At 45.8% G+C, this 15,573-nt stretch overlaps 1 non-coding gene across 1 annotated transcript; it reads right to left on the bottom strand.

Annotated features, from left to right (window-relative positions):
• Positions 1-2,489: 2,489 nt before the first annotated feature.
• Positions 2,490-2,550, bottom strand: LOC126004954 (U7 small nuclear RNA). The gene has a single exon (XR_007494157.1). It is a non-coding gene; the product is annotated as a U7 small nuclear RNA (small nuclear RNA).
• Between the last annotated feature and the right edge of the window lie 13,023 nt (positions 2,551-15,573).

Genomic DNA, 15,573 nt, shown 5'->3' with positions numbered 1-15,573 from the left:
ACAACTCCCTGTGAGCTTATTACTAACATTAAAGTTCAAGTTTTAAAAATAGGGCTGAGGGGCAGGAGAGATGGCTAGAGGTAAGTGCTAGCCAAGGAAGGACCGTGGTTCGATCCCCCGGCATCCCATATAGTCCCCCCAAACCAGGGGCAATTTCTGAGCGCTTAGCCAGGAGTAACTCCTGAGCATCAAGCGGGGGTGGCCCAAAAGACAAAACAAAAAATATAGGGCTGAAGTGAAAACACAGCAGGTAGGACATTTGCCTTGTACACAGCCAACCTGGCTTCAACCCCCAGCATTTCAAATGGCCTTTCCAGCCTGCCAGGAGTGATTCCTGAATACAAAGCCAAGAATAACACCTGAGCACCACCGAGTGTGATTTCCCAAACAAACAAACAAACAAAAAAGAAGAAGAAGAAAAGAAAAATACAAAATTCAAAGTTCTAAATTAGAAACAACTCTTGCCTTTTAGAGCTTGGTTTTGCAATACATTCTGAAGATGTATTGTTTTCTCTATGTGCATACCAATCTCTAGAATTGCAGTGAGTGAGCCCTCTGTAAACATTTAGTATCTCCCGAAGTATCTGTGGATCAGGAACCTGATTGCCACAACCTGCCCTCTGATCCTCAAGGATTCAATCCTTCTCATGTGAAAAACACACTTGTCACCTCCCAAGGTTTGCAACAATCCCCTTCTAATCCTATATTTACACCAAGGCCGGAATCTCACCCCTGTTGTCAAATCCAAACTTCCCGCAGATTTAGTCTTGATTTGGAAACCTGGGAAGCCAATCACCAACCACTTCACCCTGTTGCTGTCTTACAGGGGTGCAAGAGGATGAAGTAAACCTCGCATACACAGGAGGGTGGACAGACACAGTGTCAGCCATCAGAAGGCTGATGTCAAGTGTCTAAAGAAAGACAGGGGGTGGGGAGTGGCAGAGCAATAGCCCAGCAGGTAGGGCATTTGCCTTGCATGCAGCAGACTGGGTTTGATCCCTGGCATCTCATATGTTCCTCTGAGCCTCCCAGGAGTAAGCCCTGAGCACCACCCAAGAAAAAAAAAAAAAGAAAGAAAGAAAAAAAGACCCAGAAACTGAGAGGCCCAGCCAGATGACCTTGTGATTACCAACTTCTGAATAAAGAGGGCCTGAGAAATCTATTCCCATCCTTCTATGAGCTCAACTTTTCAGCTCAACTTGTCTCGATTCCAATTCAATTTCACTTTTCTCATTAAGCCCCAAATGCCTCCCAAAAGATCCCTTAGCTGCATGATTACATGCTATCAATCCAGAGAATATGGGGGCTAGAGCAGTGGCGCAAGCCATAAGGCGTTTGCCTTGCATGTGCTAGCCTAGGACGGACCTCGGTTCGATCCCCCAGCATTCCATATGGTCCACCACAAGCCAGGAGCAATTTCTGAGCATATAGCCAGGAGTAACCCCTGAGCATCACTGGGTGTGGCCCCCTAAAAAAAGAACACAATCCAGAGAATGTCATGTATGAGTAAGCATGTTGACTTCAGATGCATGTACTCATGGGTGCATAAGCATCTGCCCAATCATGCTACTTACTCAAACCTTTATGAATATCTCCCACCCTCCTGGAGTTAGCTCGCTCCTTAAAACCTTACCCCCCCCCCAACCTCAGAGCATGCCTCTCCCAAGAGACTACCCTCAATCTGCCACCAGTATCTTCTACACAAATGTTTTTACTAGTATCTACAAGGTTTTGTCTTGATTTTGTTTGGTTGGTTGGTTTTGGGGTGACTCCTGGTCTTTGCTCAACAATCTCTTCTGTCAGAGGACTATATTGGAGCCAGGGATGGAACCTGTCTTCTCGGGTTGGGGCCGAGTGCAAGGCAAACAAAAGCTCTACCCGAGGTGCTATCACTTTGGCCCTCTAGCCTTGAATTCTTTTTTTTTTGTTGTTTTTTTTTTTTGTTTTTGGGCCACACCCGTTTGGCGCTCAGGGGTTACTCCTGGCTATGTGCTCAGAAATCGCCCCTGGCTTGGGGGGACCATATGGGACGCCAGGGGATCGAACCGCGGTCCGTTCCTTGGCTAGCGCTTGTAAGGCAGACACCTTACCTCTAGCGCCACCTTCCCGGCCCCTTGAATTCTTTCTTAAACTAAGCCCTGATGTGGAGGAAAACTGCAGCTTCCACCCCTGTGAGCACCCCTCTCCCCGCCCCAGTAACATTCTTCTACTGCCTCAGCTGCCCCGGATTATAACTTAGTCCTGCTGGCTGAATTCTTTCCGCTAAAAAGACAATTGGATCTCTTTGGGGGTGGGAACTGGAATTACTATTTCTGATCCAGCCCAGGCGAAGTCCAAAGTACAAGTTCTGACATCCAGGGACCAACACTCCCACGGGGCATAAGTGTAGGCTGCTCTTGGTAATCACCAGACCCCTCTCTCATCTCTGGGTCTATTCCTCCTTCTCAGTATATTCTCTGGTCACTGATACTCATACATATTTTGGGGGGCGGGGCTTCTGGTAGCAACCAGAAAGCCTGCTAAACAAATTCTAAAGGAGCCATAACACTGGACCAGAGAGATAGCACAGCAGTAGGGCATTTGCCTTGCACTCAGCTGATCTAGGAGGATAGATCCAGATTTGATACCGGGCATCCCATATGGTCCCTGAGACTGCCAGGAGTCATTTCTGAGTGCAGAGCCAGGAATAACCCCTGAGTGCTGCTGGGTGTGGCCCAGGAGGTTCCCCAAACCTCTGAGCTCTGCCCTCTGGTCCCATCTTTCTTTACTATGAAGCATTTAGGAAGCATAAAAGTGATGCTTGGGAGGACCTGGGGTGCCAGGGACTGAGTCTGGGGACAGTGCGTACTAGGTAGGCACTTGAGTCCAAATTCTCCCCTGGCCTTGGGTAGTTTTCTTAGACTGAATTCTCCCTATGATGGAGAGTCAAATAGATGTTTATTTGTATTATGAGTTTTAACAGGTAGTGCTCTTGCTCAAATAGTTTGTTTTTAAAATTGTATTAATTGAGTTTTTCTGGGGGGAGGTGGTCACAATCATGTGGCACTCAGGACTTACTCCTGGCTCCTGCACTAAGAACTCACTCCTGGTAGGCTCAGGAGATTCTCTGGGAAGCTGGAGATCTAGCACAGGTCGGCCACATGCAAGGCAAATAAATGCTCTACCCACTATGCTGTTGCCCTGACCCCAATCGTTTTTACTTTTAGAGGAAGCACTGGGACAGATTCGGCAGGTTCAGGACTTACTCCTGGTTCTGTTACTCCTGGCAGGGTTCAAGGGACCATGTGTGGTGCCAGGGATCATCCCAGCTGTATGCAAGGCAAGTGCCTGACCCACTATATTATTGCTCTGACTTCTTAAGGTTTTGTGAGTCCTTTATCATATTTTTTAATTAAAATAATTTTTTGAAGCAAGATCATTTTCATTGAAATTTACTTAGAAAGATGTGAGAGGAGAGAGAAAGAGTACCTGTTCAAAAGAGGACACATGGGGCTGGAGTAGTAGCATAGCAGTAGGGCATTTGCCTTGCATGTGGCTGACCCAGGACGGACCCGGGTTAGAATCCTGGCATCCCATATGGTCCCCGAGCCAGGAGTGATTTCTAAGTGCAGTGCCAGGAGTAACCCCTAAGCAAACCAGGTGTGACTCAAAATCAAAAAACAAAAGAGAGAGAGAGAGAGAGAGAGGAGGGAGAGAGGGAGGGAGAGAGAGAGGGAGAGAGGGAGGGAGAGAGGGAGGGAGAGAGAGGTAGGGAGAGAGAGGGAGGGAGGGAGGATACAGTGGGGAAAAAAGCAAGCAGAGACAGAGTCAAGCAAAAGAGATGTGTATTCACTGGAAAACAAGGACTTCAAGAGCAAGCTTATTTTTCAATTTGTTTTATTTTGTTTTAAGGTCACACCTAGTGGTGCTCAGGAATTACTCCTGGCTCTGTGTTCAGAAATCGCTCCCGGTTGGCTCGGGGGACCATATGGGATGCTGGGATTCGAACCACTGTCTGTCCTGGATTGGCTGCATGCAAGGCAAATGCCCTACTGCTGTGCTATCTCTCCAGCCCCTCAAAACTGTTTTATTTTATTTTTTTTTGTGTTTTTTTTTTTTGGGTCACACCCGGCAGTGCTCAGGGGTTACACCTGGCTCCATGCTCAGAAATTGCTCCTGGCAGGCACGGGGGACCATATGGGACACTGGGATTCGAACCGATGACCTCTTGCATGAAAGGCAAACGCTTTACCTCCATGCTATCTCTCCAGCCCCTCAAAACTGTTTTATTGAATTAAAATTACTTAGATGTGTGAGCAGGAGGAAGAATGAGGAATACGTGTTCCAGAGAGACCATGCACTGGAAAGAGCAAGAAATCAAAGTGATAAGGAGCAAAGCAAGCAAGATACCTGAGTCTTAGAAATTTTAGTGGGTTTACACCACTAGAGAAACCAACCCCACACATGGTCTCTGAGATGATCTCTTCTATCCTGGATGAGCCAGTTCCACTATCTCTGACCCTTAAAGCTGTAAAAATTGAAAGCAAGGGCTCAGAGATAAAATGGTCTAATTCATGAAAGGTTAGATTTGATTATTAAATTAATCTGTTTTGTTTTGGCGCCATATCCCACAGTGCTCTTGATTTCAGGGAGCAAATCTGTCATACAAATTGCCCATTGTGCTATTGCTCTGGTCCAGATTTGATTTAAGAGAAGGGAAAGAAAGCGGGTGGGGGCTGGAGCGATAGCAGAATGGTGGACCCATGTTTGATCCTCAGCCTCCTATATGGTGACCTGTGCACACCAGGAGTAATTCTCAGCTCAGAGCCAGGACTAACTCCTGAATGTCACCGGGTGTGGTCCAAAGCAAAAAGAAAGGGAGTGGTGGAAGCAGGCAGGAAAACTCAATGACAGCAGGGGTTCCCTGAAGCAGGGTTCCAGAAATGGCAGCCTTTCTTCTTTTACATCCTTTTAATCAAGAGGTGACAGTGAGGGGCCGGCGCGGTGGCGCTAGAGGTAAGGTGCCTGCCTTGCCAGCGCTAGCCTAGGAAGGACCATGGTTTGATCCCCCAGCGTCCCATAGCCAGGAGGGACTTCTGAGCGCATAGCCAGGAGTAACCCCTGAGTGTTACCGGGTGTAGCCGCCTCCAAAACAAAAAAAAAAAAAAAAAACGAAAAAAAAAAGAGGTGACAGTGAGCACTTTTCATTGAGTTTACATTATTAGGCCAGGGGCAGAGTAGAGGTGGATGTAAGAGTATATTGCTGGAGTGTAGACACAACGAAGAATCATGGGTCCTGGATACTATGATCACAGCCTTTAGTTCCTCTAGAAACCATCTCATTTGAGAGAATCCACCTCCTCTGGTTTTCGGGCCACACCCGGCGGTGCTCAGGGGTTACTCCTGGATGTCTGCTCAGAAATAGCTCCTGGCAGGCACGGGGGACCATATGGGACACTGGGATTCGAACCAACCACCTTTGGTCCTGGATCGGCTGCTTGCAAGGCAAAAGCTGCTGTGCTATCTCTCCGGGCCCGAATCCACCTCCTCTGGATGGTACCTCTGTTTTCCCCTCTTCTTGGGGCTCAGTATTTTCTTTGGTGGGGGACCCTCAATATTTTTTTTTCTTCTCCCCCGACCCTCAGTATTTTTATCTCAATGGAATGTGGCCTTCATTCCTGCAGGCTCTTTCAGGGCTGGGTGCTAGGTAACTTGTTTTTGTTTGTTTTTGGTAATAAATTCTTTAATGGAATCACCAAGAGATACACATTTACAAAGTTGTTCATGATTGAGTTACAGTCCTACAATGCCTACATCTTTTATTAGTACACAGTTCCAGCCACCAATGTTTCCCTTCTCCCCTCCCCTGTTCCCTCTACCTTGCCTGCCTCTGTGGCAAAATTTTTTTAAACTTTATTTATTGATTGATTGCTTTTGGGGCCACACCCAACAGTGCTCAGGGGTTACTCCTGGCTCTGCACTCAGAAATCGCCCCTGGCAGGCTTGGATCATATGGTATGCCAGAAATGGAACCAGGAAGGAGGCCGCATACAAAGTAAATGCCCTACTGCTGTACTATTTCTCTGGCTCCTGAGGCAGAAAATTTTGTTCTCTGTCTCTGTCTCTCTCTCTGTCTCTCTCCAGAGAGATCATTTTCGACTTTCCTTGTCTTAATGCTTCCTTCTTTGCCCTAACTGCAGTTGCATGCTCTTCTTTGTGGCAAGTTTCCTGCCATTGACTGGTTTTCCTAGTGTGCTATTAATATCCAGGTTAATTGTTTTGTTTTTGGGCCACACTCGGAGGTGCTCAGGGGTTACTCCTAGCTCTGTGCTCAGAAATCGCTCCTGGCAGGCTTGGGGGACCATATGGGATGCTTGGATTCGAATCATCGTTGGTCCTGGGTCGACTACTTGCAAACAAACGCCCTACCACTATGCTATCTCTCCAGCCCCAATTGTTTTAATCACAATTTTGTTTCATTACTAAAGGAAAAACTCATGGTGGTGTATGTATTTGGGGGGTCCCTTTACCTGCCTACTATATTCAGGCTTGGACCCCAAGACTCACCATTTTCACATGCCCCATTGACTCTGCCTTCACTGCTCCTAGGAGGCCATTCTTGGTTTGTCATCTTCGAAGTGTGTTTTTCTGACTTGGCTCTTATTTTTGCCCAGAAAACCTTTTAAATTAAATTAAATCATACTAAAATAATTGATTTACTTTGGGGGGTTTGGACTATAATCAGCTGTGCTCAGAGATTATTCCTGGCCTGCTCTCAGGAATCATTAATGGTAGGGCTCAGAGAACCTTATGAAATGCCAGGGATTGAATCCAGGTCAGCTGCATGCAAGGCAACGTGTACTATCTCTCCAATCCTTAAATTATATTTTTTAGGGGCCAGAGCGATGGCGTAGAGGAAGGGCATTTGCCTTGCACACAACTGACCTAGGATTGACCTCGGTTCAATTCCCCCAGTGTCCCATAAGGTCCCTTGAGCCAGGAGTGTTTTCTGAGTACATAGCCAGGAGTAACCCCTGAGCGTCACTGGGTGTGGCCCAAAACCCAAAATATATATACATTTTATTATTTTAGTCAAGGGTTTTTTTTTTGGGGGGGGGATAGTTTGGACCACACCATGTAGTTGCTCAGGGATTACTCCTGGCTCTTCACTCAGGAATCACTCCTCGCAAGGCTTGGGGGGGGGGGCATATGGGATGCCAGGAATTAAATCAGGTTGGCTATGCACAAGGCAAGTGCCCTCCAACTAACTGTATTATTGTTTCAGATCTATGGTTTAGCTTTCTTTTTTATTTGTTTGTATATTTGGGGAGGCCATTCCTGATGGTGTTCAAGTGCTTTTTCTGGCTCTGTGTTCAGGAACAACTCCTGGTCATGTTGAAGGAACCACATGTTGTGTTGGGATACAAGGGAACCACTTTAATCCTCTTACTATCTGAATGGCCCCAGGATCTTTAAAATAATAATTAAAAAAAAAACTGACCTGGAGAGATAGTACAGAGAGTAAGAGACTTCCTTGCACCCTGAACCCACCAAGAATAATCCTTGGCCAGGAATAAGCACTGAGTTTCGCTGTGAGTGTTCCCAAACCAAAATATATAGAGATTCAAAAAATAGATGAAGAAATGTCTTACCTCTTGCTCATCTAAAAGTGTCAATTGGAGGCCAGAGTGGTGGCTGCAAGCCGTAGGGTGTTTGCCTAGAACGGACCACAATTCAATCCCCCGGCATCCCATATGGTTCCCCAAACCAGAAGCGATTTCTGTATGCATAACCCCTGAGCATTACCAGGTGTGGCCCCAAAACCAAAAAAATAAAATAAAATAAAATAAAATAGGGGGCAAAGCGGTGGCACAAGCAGTAAGGCATCTGCCTAGGATGGACCGCGGTTTGATCCCCAGGCATCCCATATGACCCCCCAAGCCAGGAGCAATTTCTGAGTGTATAGCCTGGAGTAACCCCTGAGCATCACCAGATGTGGCTGAAAAACCAAAAATAAAATAAAATAAAAGTAAAAAAAAAGTGTCAATTGGGGCTGGAGAGATGGCACAGTGGTAGGGCATTTGCCTTGCATGTGGCTGACCCGGTACAGACCCAGTTCAATTCCTGGCATATCATATGGTCCCAAGCTTGCCAGAGCCAGGAGTGACTTTGAGCATCGCTGGGTGTGGCCCAAAAACCAATGAATAAATAAATAAATAACCTTTAAAAGTGTCAATTGCCCAGAAGACCTATTATTATTATTATTATTATTATTATTATTATTATTATTATTATTATTATTATTTTAATTTAGGGACCACATCTGGCAGTGGGGTTTCTGTGCTTCTGGCTCTGTGCTCAGAAATCTCTCCTGGCAGGCTTAGGGGACCATGTGGTATGCTGGGGATCGAAGCAGGTCACTCCCAGGTCTGCCACGTGCAAGGCAAAGACCCTCCCCACTGTGCTATCACTCCAACTCCAAGACCTTTATTTTATTTTTAGTTTCTGAGCCAAACCTGGCAGCTTTCAGGGGTTACTCCTAGATCTGTGCTCAAAAATCACTCCTGGGCCCGGAGAGATAGCACAGTGGCATTTGCCTTGCAAGCAGCCGATCCAGGACCTAAGGTGGTTGGTTCGAATCCTGGTGTCCCATATGGTCCCCCATGCCTGTCAGGAGATATTTCTGAGCAGACAGCCAGGAGTAACCCCTGAGCACTGCCGGGTGTGGCCCAAAAACCCAAAAAAAAAAATCACTCCTGGCAGGCTCAGATGACCATTTGATATGCTAGGATCAAACCTATATATATATAGCCCCAAAATAGAATATTTTATATAGTTATATATTTATAGCTATTATATAACTATATATATGACCCCAAAATAGAATATTTTTTATAAATAAAATATATAGCTGGAGGGACCGGAGACATAGCATGGAGGTAAGGCATTTGCCTTGCATGCAGAAAACGGTGGTTCGAATCCCAGCATCCCATATAGTCCCCACGAGCCTGCCAGGAGTAATTACTGAGCATAGAGCCAGGAACAACCCCTGAACGCTGCCGTTTGAGACCCAAAAACAACAGCAAAAAAATTCCATTTCTTTTTTAGCTTTTTTTTTTTTTTTTTTTTTTTTGCTATTTAGAAAGTTTAGAAAGATTCAAATCTGGCAAGTCCTGGCACTTTGTTTTCCAGTTTTGTCTGTGTTTTTTTTTTTTTTTCCGCCGCTGTGCTATCTCTCAGGGCCCTGTCTGTGTTGTTCTCTCTCTCTCTCTCTCTCTCTCTCTCCCCCCCCCCCCCATCTCTCCTCTCACATTCACATTCAGCTGCAAGGCAAACATCCTCCCTGTAGTACTATAGTTCCAGCCCCGATTTGGGCTTTCTACTCTCTATCTTACTGTGATGACAGCAGAGCACTGCTCTTTCCCATGACATCTCTTCTCTGGGCTGAGAGATGACTCAAAGTGTCAGTGCTTTGCATGCAGATTCATTGTTTGTTTGTTTGCCACACTTGACATTGCTCTGGGGTTAACTGAGCCAGAAATAGCCCCTGAGCATCACAAGGTATGGCCCTAAACAAATAAAAGTAATGAATGGGCCCCCCCCCCCCCAGCACAGCGAAAAGGGCATTTGCCTTGCATTCGCCCCACCCGGTTTCCATCCCATATGGTTCCCTGAGTCTGCTAGGAGTGATTTCTGAGCACAGAACCGGAGTAACCCTCTAAGCACCACTGGGTGTGGCCCCAAAACAATCAAAAAGTTGGGGAATGCCCAAGAGATAGTACAATAGGTAGGTCACTTTCGTTGCATGTAGCTGATCTGGTTTCAGCCTCAGCATTCCATATGATCTACCAAGCACCACCAAAAGTGATTCCAGAGTATCGTTGGTTGTAGCCCCAAAACAAACAAACAAGCAAACAAAAAGTTGGTGGGTGGGAAAGGTACACCCAGGCTTCACTTACCTCCATGCTCAGGAAAGGTACACCCAGGCTTCACTTACCTCCATGCTCAGGAGCTGTACTATCTCTTTGTTTGTTTGTTTTTGGACCACACCCGGTGACGCTCAGGGATTACTCCTGGCTATGCGCTCAGAAGTCGCTCCTGGCTTGGGGAACCATATGGGAAGCCGGGGGATCTAACCGCGGTCGGTCCTAGGCTAGCGCAGGCAAGGCAGGCACCTTACCTCTAGCGCCACCGCCCGACCCCTGTACTATCTCTTTGACTCAAAAGTCCAGTCTTCAATTTGAAATATTTTTAAATAAAAAAGTAGCACTTAAAAAATAATGCCGAGGGGCCTGAGAGATGGCACAAGAGTTTAAAGTAGCTCTTTGCATGCTGCTGACCTGGGTTCCACCCTTGTTCTATAGCCAGTGGGCCCCCCTTCCAGGAATTGGGAGACAATCCTCCACCCACAAAAATGTTTAAAACCTGCATGCAGTGCTGACAGCTGTTTAGCACAGTACCAAACATTCCAGCAGATGTAATAAAGCAAAAAAAAAAAAAGTTAAAAATTTTGGCAGGTGACATATATATTGCCACAGTGTGTGATCTATCAGGAGATATTGTGATGATGATGATGATGATGATGATGATGATGATGATGGTGACTCAAAACGTTGGTTCAGGGGCCTGAGTGATAGCACAGTGGGGTGGGCATTTGCCTTTTTGCCTTGCACACAGCCAACTATGGTTCGCATCCATTTGGTCCCTGAGCCTGCCAAGGAGTAATTTCTAAGCACTGAGTCAGGAGTAACCCCTAAGCACAGCTGGGTGTGGCCAAAAAAAAAAAAGAACAAAGACAAAAAAAAAAAAAAAACCAACATTAGCTCAGAGGAAGGGATATCAGGCAGAAGTGGATGCTGTCCTCTGAGGTTAATACCGTTGAATTCTCCCAAAAGCTGAGTGTTGAATCTCTTCTTATGAGAAGTGGCTTAGCACAAGCCCCAAAAGATCTCTAGTTTAGGGGCTGGAGAGATTGTACAGCAGATAGGGTGTTTGCTTCATATCAGCTGACCCGGATTCAATCCCTGGCATCCCATATGGTCACTGAACACCACCAGGAGTAATTCTTGAGTACAGATCCAGGAGTAACCCCTGAGCACTGCTGGGTGTAACTCAATCATCTCCTCTTCCCCATCTCCCAAAAAAGAAAGAAAAAAGTCCCAAAATGGATTCCCTTAATTCATAAACCACCAGACAGGCTGAGATGGTCCCAATCAGCTCTGTTCAGGAGATTTTAGAAGACCTCTCCAATCGCTGCAGTCTGTCACTCAGCTCAGGAACAGCTGGTTGTCTCAGCAAGAAATTTCACACATCTACCAGCAAATTCCTAGAATTGACCCTGCCAGGGCTAGGCTCAAATTATTATACAAACAAGCCCCTCTTTTCACATTGACTCCCAAGGCTTTTGGTACAATGACTCCTTTCCCAGAACTGGCTACAGGTCTCTTGTTCTACAACCTCCCAGAATGAACTCATTTATAGAAAACAGAATCTTCCCATCTAAGCAGCCCAGAGACCAGCAAAGAAAAGCTTCTTCCTGGGGCCAGAACAATAGTACAGCATTTGCCTCGATTGCAGCTGACTCAGGTTAGATTCCTGGCATCCCATGTGGTCCCTACCAGGAGTGATCCCTGAGCACTGAGCCAGGAGTTAGAGCTGAGCACTGCCAGGTGTGGTTCAAACAACCCCCCCCTCCCAATAAAGCAATAAATTTTTGGGAAGTGTAACATCCAACATAGACTTTGTTCTCCCCTGTTTCCGGCCTAGATTGGCTTAATTTCTCACATAGCAACCTCACTTTTAGCCAAGTGCTTTGTCAGAGAAAGAAGGAAAACAGGAACTCTGCTGTCCTGCTGGCTTGTTTTTGAACCCATGTTCATTATTGTTTGTGTTTTGCTGACTGTCACAAACCTACGTCACTCACTATCTATACAATTGAAGCCCACTGGGGAAGTCTTGTGTTCCTGAAAACCAGGCAAAGGCAGAAGTGACTCTGATAATATCTTTTTTGTTTACTTTTTTTGTGTTTGAGCCACACCCAGCAATGCTCAGGGCGCACACCTGGCTCTGCACTCTGGAATCACTCCTGGTAGTGCTCAGGGAACCATCTGGGATGCTGGACAAACAAACACTCAACCTGCTATATGAGTTCTTGGTCTCAACTAGTGATTTTATTTTTAGAGGATAATACAGGTATTGAGGCACATGTCTGATGTTGGCGACCTTTTTCTATCTCCAGCACCACATTGTCTCCCAAGCATCACTGAGTGCAGCCTAGGAAGCCTCAAGTATCGACTGCCCTGAAGGTCCCAGAGCATGAACAAGGCATTCTCAGGATGCCTCCTACACTGCAGTGGCTGAATAGCACCACATTCTCATGCCAGCACAGTTGGCAGATAATTGCCAAGAAACCCACTGCTCCCCTGCCAAAGCAAAAATAAAAGGTGATTTTCAGGGCATGACCAGAGAGTTATCCCAAGTCTTAAATTCCTTTACTTGTAGCAACTGCTGGAGAAGTTTCTGGATAGGCCATGGAGAGCCAGGCTCTTATGCTGACTAGTGATGTGATTTTACCTGCTCTCCTTCCTTCATAGCCTGCATCTCTCTCTCTCTCTCTCTCTCTCTCTCTCTCTCCTCTCTCTCTCTCTCTGTCTCTCTCTCTCTCTCTCTCTCTCTCTCTCTCTCTCTCTCTCTCTCTCATTTTGGGACCATACTTGGTGGTTACTTCTTGCTCTGTGCTCAGATATCACTCCAGGCAGACTCAGAGGATCATATGAGATGCCAGGAATTAAACCTGGATTGGTCAAGTGTAAGGCAAATTCCCTACCTACTGTGCTATTGCTCTAGCCCTGGCCTCTGTCTCTTGAAAAACCAGAATCCTGGGGCTGGAGAGTACAGTAGATATGGTGCATGCCTTAAACACAGAAGACCTGAGTTTGCTCCCTGGCACAGTATAGGATGCCCTGAGCACAAAGCCAAGTATAAGTAAACCCTGGGTACTGCTGGGTGTGTTCTAAAAGTAAAACCAAACCAAACCAAACCAAACAAACAAACCAGATTTTGTGATTTCTACTTTTTTTTTTTTTTTTGGTTTTTGGGCCACACTCAGCTATGCTCAGGGGTTACTTCTGGCTATCTGCTCAGAAATAGCTCCTGGCAGGCACGGGGGACCATGTTGGATGCCTGGATTCGAACCAATCCCTTAGGTCCTGGATTGGCTGCTTGCAAGGCAAACACCGCTGTGCTATCTCCCCAGCCCCTGATTTCTACTTTTATGTAGATTTCTATATAGATAGTTATTTGATGCAGATTGTAATTTTCAACACGGTTGGAAAAAGAAGTTTGGAGGGGCTAATTTTTTTAAAGGAGGAGTGAAGGCCTCACCCAGTGATGCTCAGCACTTATTCCTGGCTCTGGGCTCAGGAATTACTTCTATCAGGGCTTGATGACCATCTGGAGTGCTGGGATTTTTGTTTTGTTTTGTTTTGTTTTTGTTTTTGGGTCACATCCGGCAGCGCTCAGGGGTTACTCCTGGCTCTACACTCAGAAATTGCTCCTGGCAGGCTTGGAGGACCATGTGAGATGCCGGGATTTGAACCACCATCCTTCTGCATGAAAGGCAAACACCCTACCTCCATACTATCTCACTGGCCCAGTGACATAATCTTTAACATAATATTAAAACACATTTTCTTAGTGCCAGACAAATAGTACAGGTGTTAGCCTTGCATGTGAGCAACCACAGTTCAATCCCAGTACTGCTATGATTTCCCAAACACTGACTAGGAGTGATCCCTGAGCCCAGACCTGGAGTAGCATGAACAATGGCAGGTGTGGCCCAGAACTCACCCTCCCATATAAAAGTAAAACCAAATATATTTAACATTAATACTGTACAAATATTTTTTTCAATTAAGTTCTCTAGTCTTCGGTTGGTTTTGGGTCACACCCAGTTGTACTTAAGGGTTGCTCCTGGCTCTGTGTTCAGAAGTAACTCCTGGCAGACTCGGGGGACCATATGGGATGCCAGGGATTAAAATTGGGTTGGTCATGGTAATGCAAAAACCTTACCCACTGTGCTATATATGGCTCCTGCCCATGTCCGTTAGGTTTTTTTGTTGTTTTGGTTTTTGGGTCACACCCGGCAGTGCTTAGGGGTTACTCTTGGCTCCACACTCAGAAATTGCTACTGGCAGGTTCAGGGGACCATATGGGATGCTGGGATTCGAACCACCATGCTTCTTCATGTAAGGCAAACACCCTACCTCCATGCTATCTCTCTGGCCCCAGTGCTGGGATTTTTATCTAGGTCACTTGCATGTAGGAAAAACATCTTACCCGCTGTACTATTTCTCTAGCCCCAAGAGCTTTCATTTTTTATCTTTTTTGGGTCACACCCAGCAGTGCTCAGGGTTACTCCTGGCTATCTGCTCAGAAATTGCTCCTGGCAGGGGACCATATAAAACGCAGGGATTCGAACCAACTACCTTAGGTCCTGGATAGGCTGCTTACAAGGCAAACACCGCTGTGCTATCTCTTCAGCCCCGGGCTTTCATTTTCATTTTTATTGAAATGTCTGCTTTGAGCTTTAACACATACTGTTTTAATTATTATAGCTTTATAGTGTAATTTAAAGTGAGGGACTGTGAATCTAGCATCTTTTATTTTTCTCAAAGCTGCTTTGGTTGTTGTTGTTGTTGTTGTTGTTATTGTTATTAGTTTTGGGGTCACACTGGGTGACGCTCAGGGGTTACTCCTGGCTATGCGCTCAGAAATCACTCCTAGCTTAGGGGATTATATGGGATGCCAGGGGATCGAACCGCAATCAATCCTAGGTTAGCATGTGTAAGGCAAATGCCCTACCACCTACTCCATCACTCTGGCCCCAGCTTTAGTTATTTTTATTTATTTATTTATTTATTTATTTATTTATTTATTTATTTATTTTCAGTTCTTTGGTCCCACACAGCAGGGCTTAGGGATTACTCTGCCCTTCTGGCAGACTTGGGTGACCATATGGGATGCCAGGGATTGAACCCAGGTCAACCGCATGCAAAGAAAATGCCCTATCCACTGTGCTATTGTTCTGGCCCCTGTTTTGGTTAGTTGTAAAAGGAGTTGTAATTCTATATACAATTTTTTTGTTGTTTTTTTGGGTCACACCCATTGGCGCCCAGGCTCTGTGCTCAGAAGTCACTCCTGGCAGGCAAGGAGGACCATATGGGATGCCGGGATTCAAACCATCATCTGTTTGAATCAGCTGCATGCAAGGCAAATGTCCTACCATTGTGCTATCTCTCTGGCCCTATTTTTATTTATTTATTTATTTATTTATTTATTTATTTATTTATTTATTTATTTATTTGGGTGGTTTTTGGGTCACACCTGGCAATGCTCAGGGAAAACTCCTGGCTCCATGCTCAGAAATTGCTCCTGGCAGGCACAGGGGACCATATGGGATGCTGGATTCGAACTGATGACCTTCTGCATGAAAGGCAAATGCCTTATCTCCATGCTATCTCTCCAGCCCCCCTATTTTTATTTTTTGTTTATGGGCCACACTTAGTGATGCTGAGGGATTACTCCTGCCTATGT

Source organism: Suncus etruscus, chromosome 3 (genome assembly GCF_024139225.1).
Source record: "Suncus etruscus isolate mSunEtr1 chromosome 3, mSunEtr1.pri.cur, whole genome shotgun sequence".
Lineage (NCBI taxonomy): Eukaryota > Metazoa > Chordata > Mammalia > Eulipotyphla > Soricidae > Suncus > Suncus etruscus.
The sequence above is the reverse complement of the archived record's forward strand: the minus strand, read 5'-3'. Positions and strand labels throughout refer to the sequence as shown.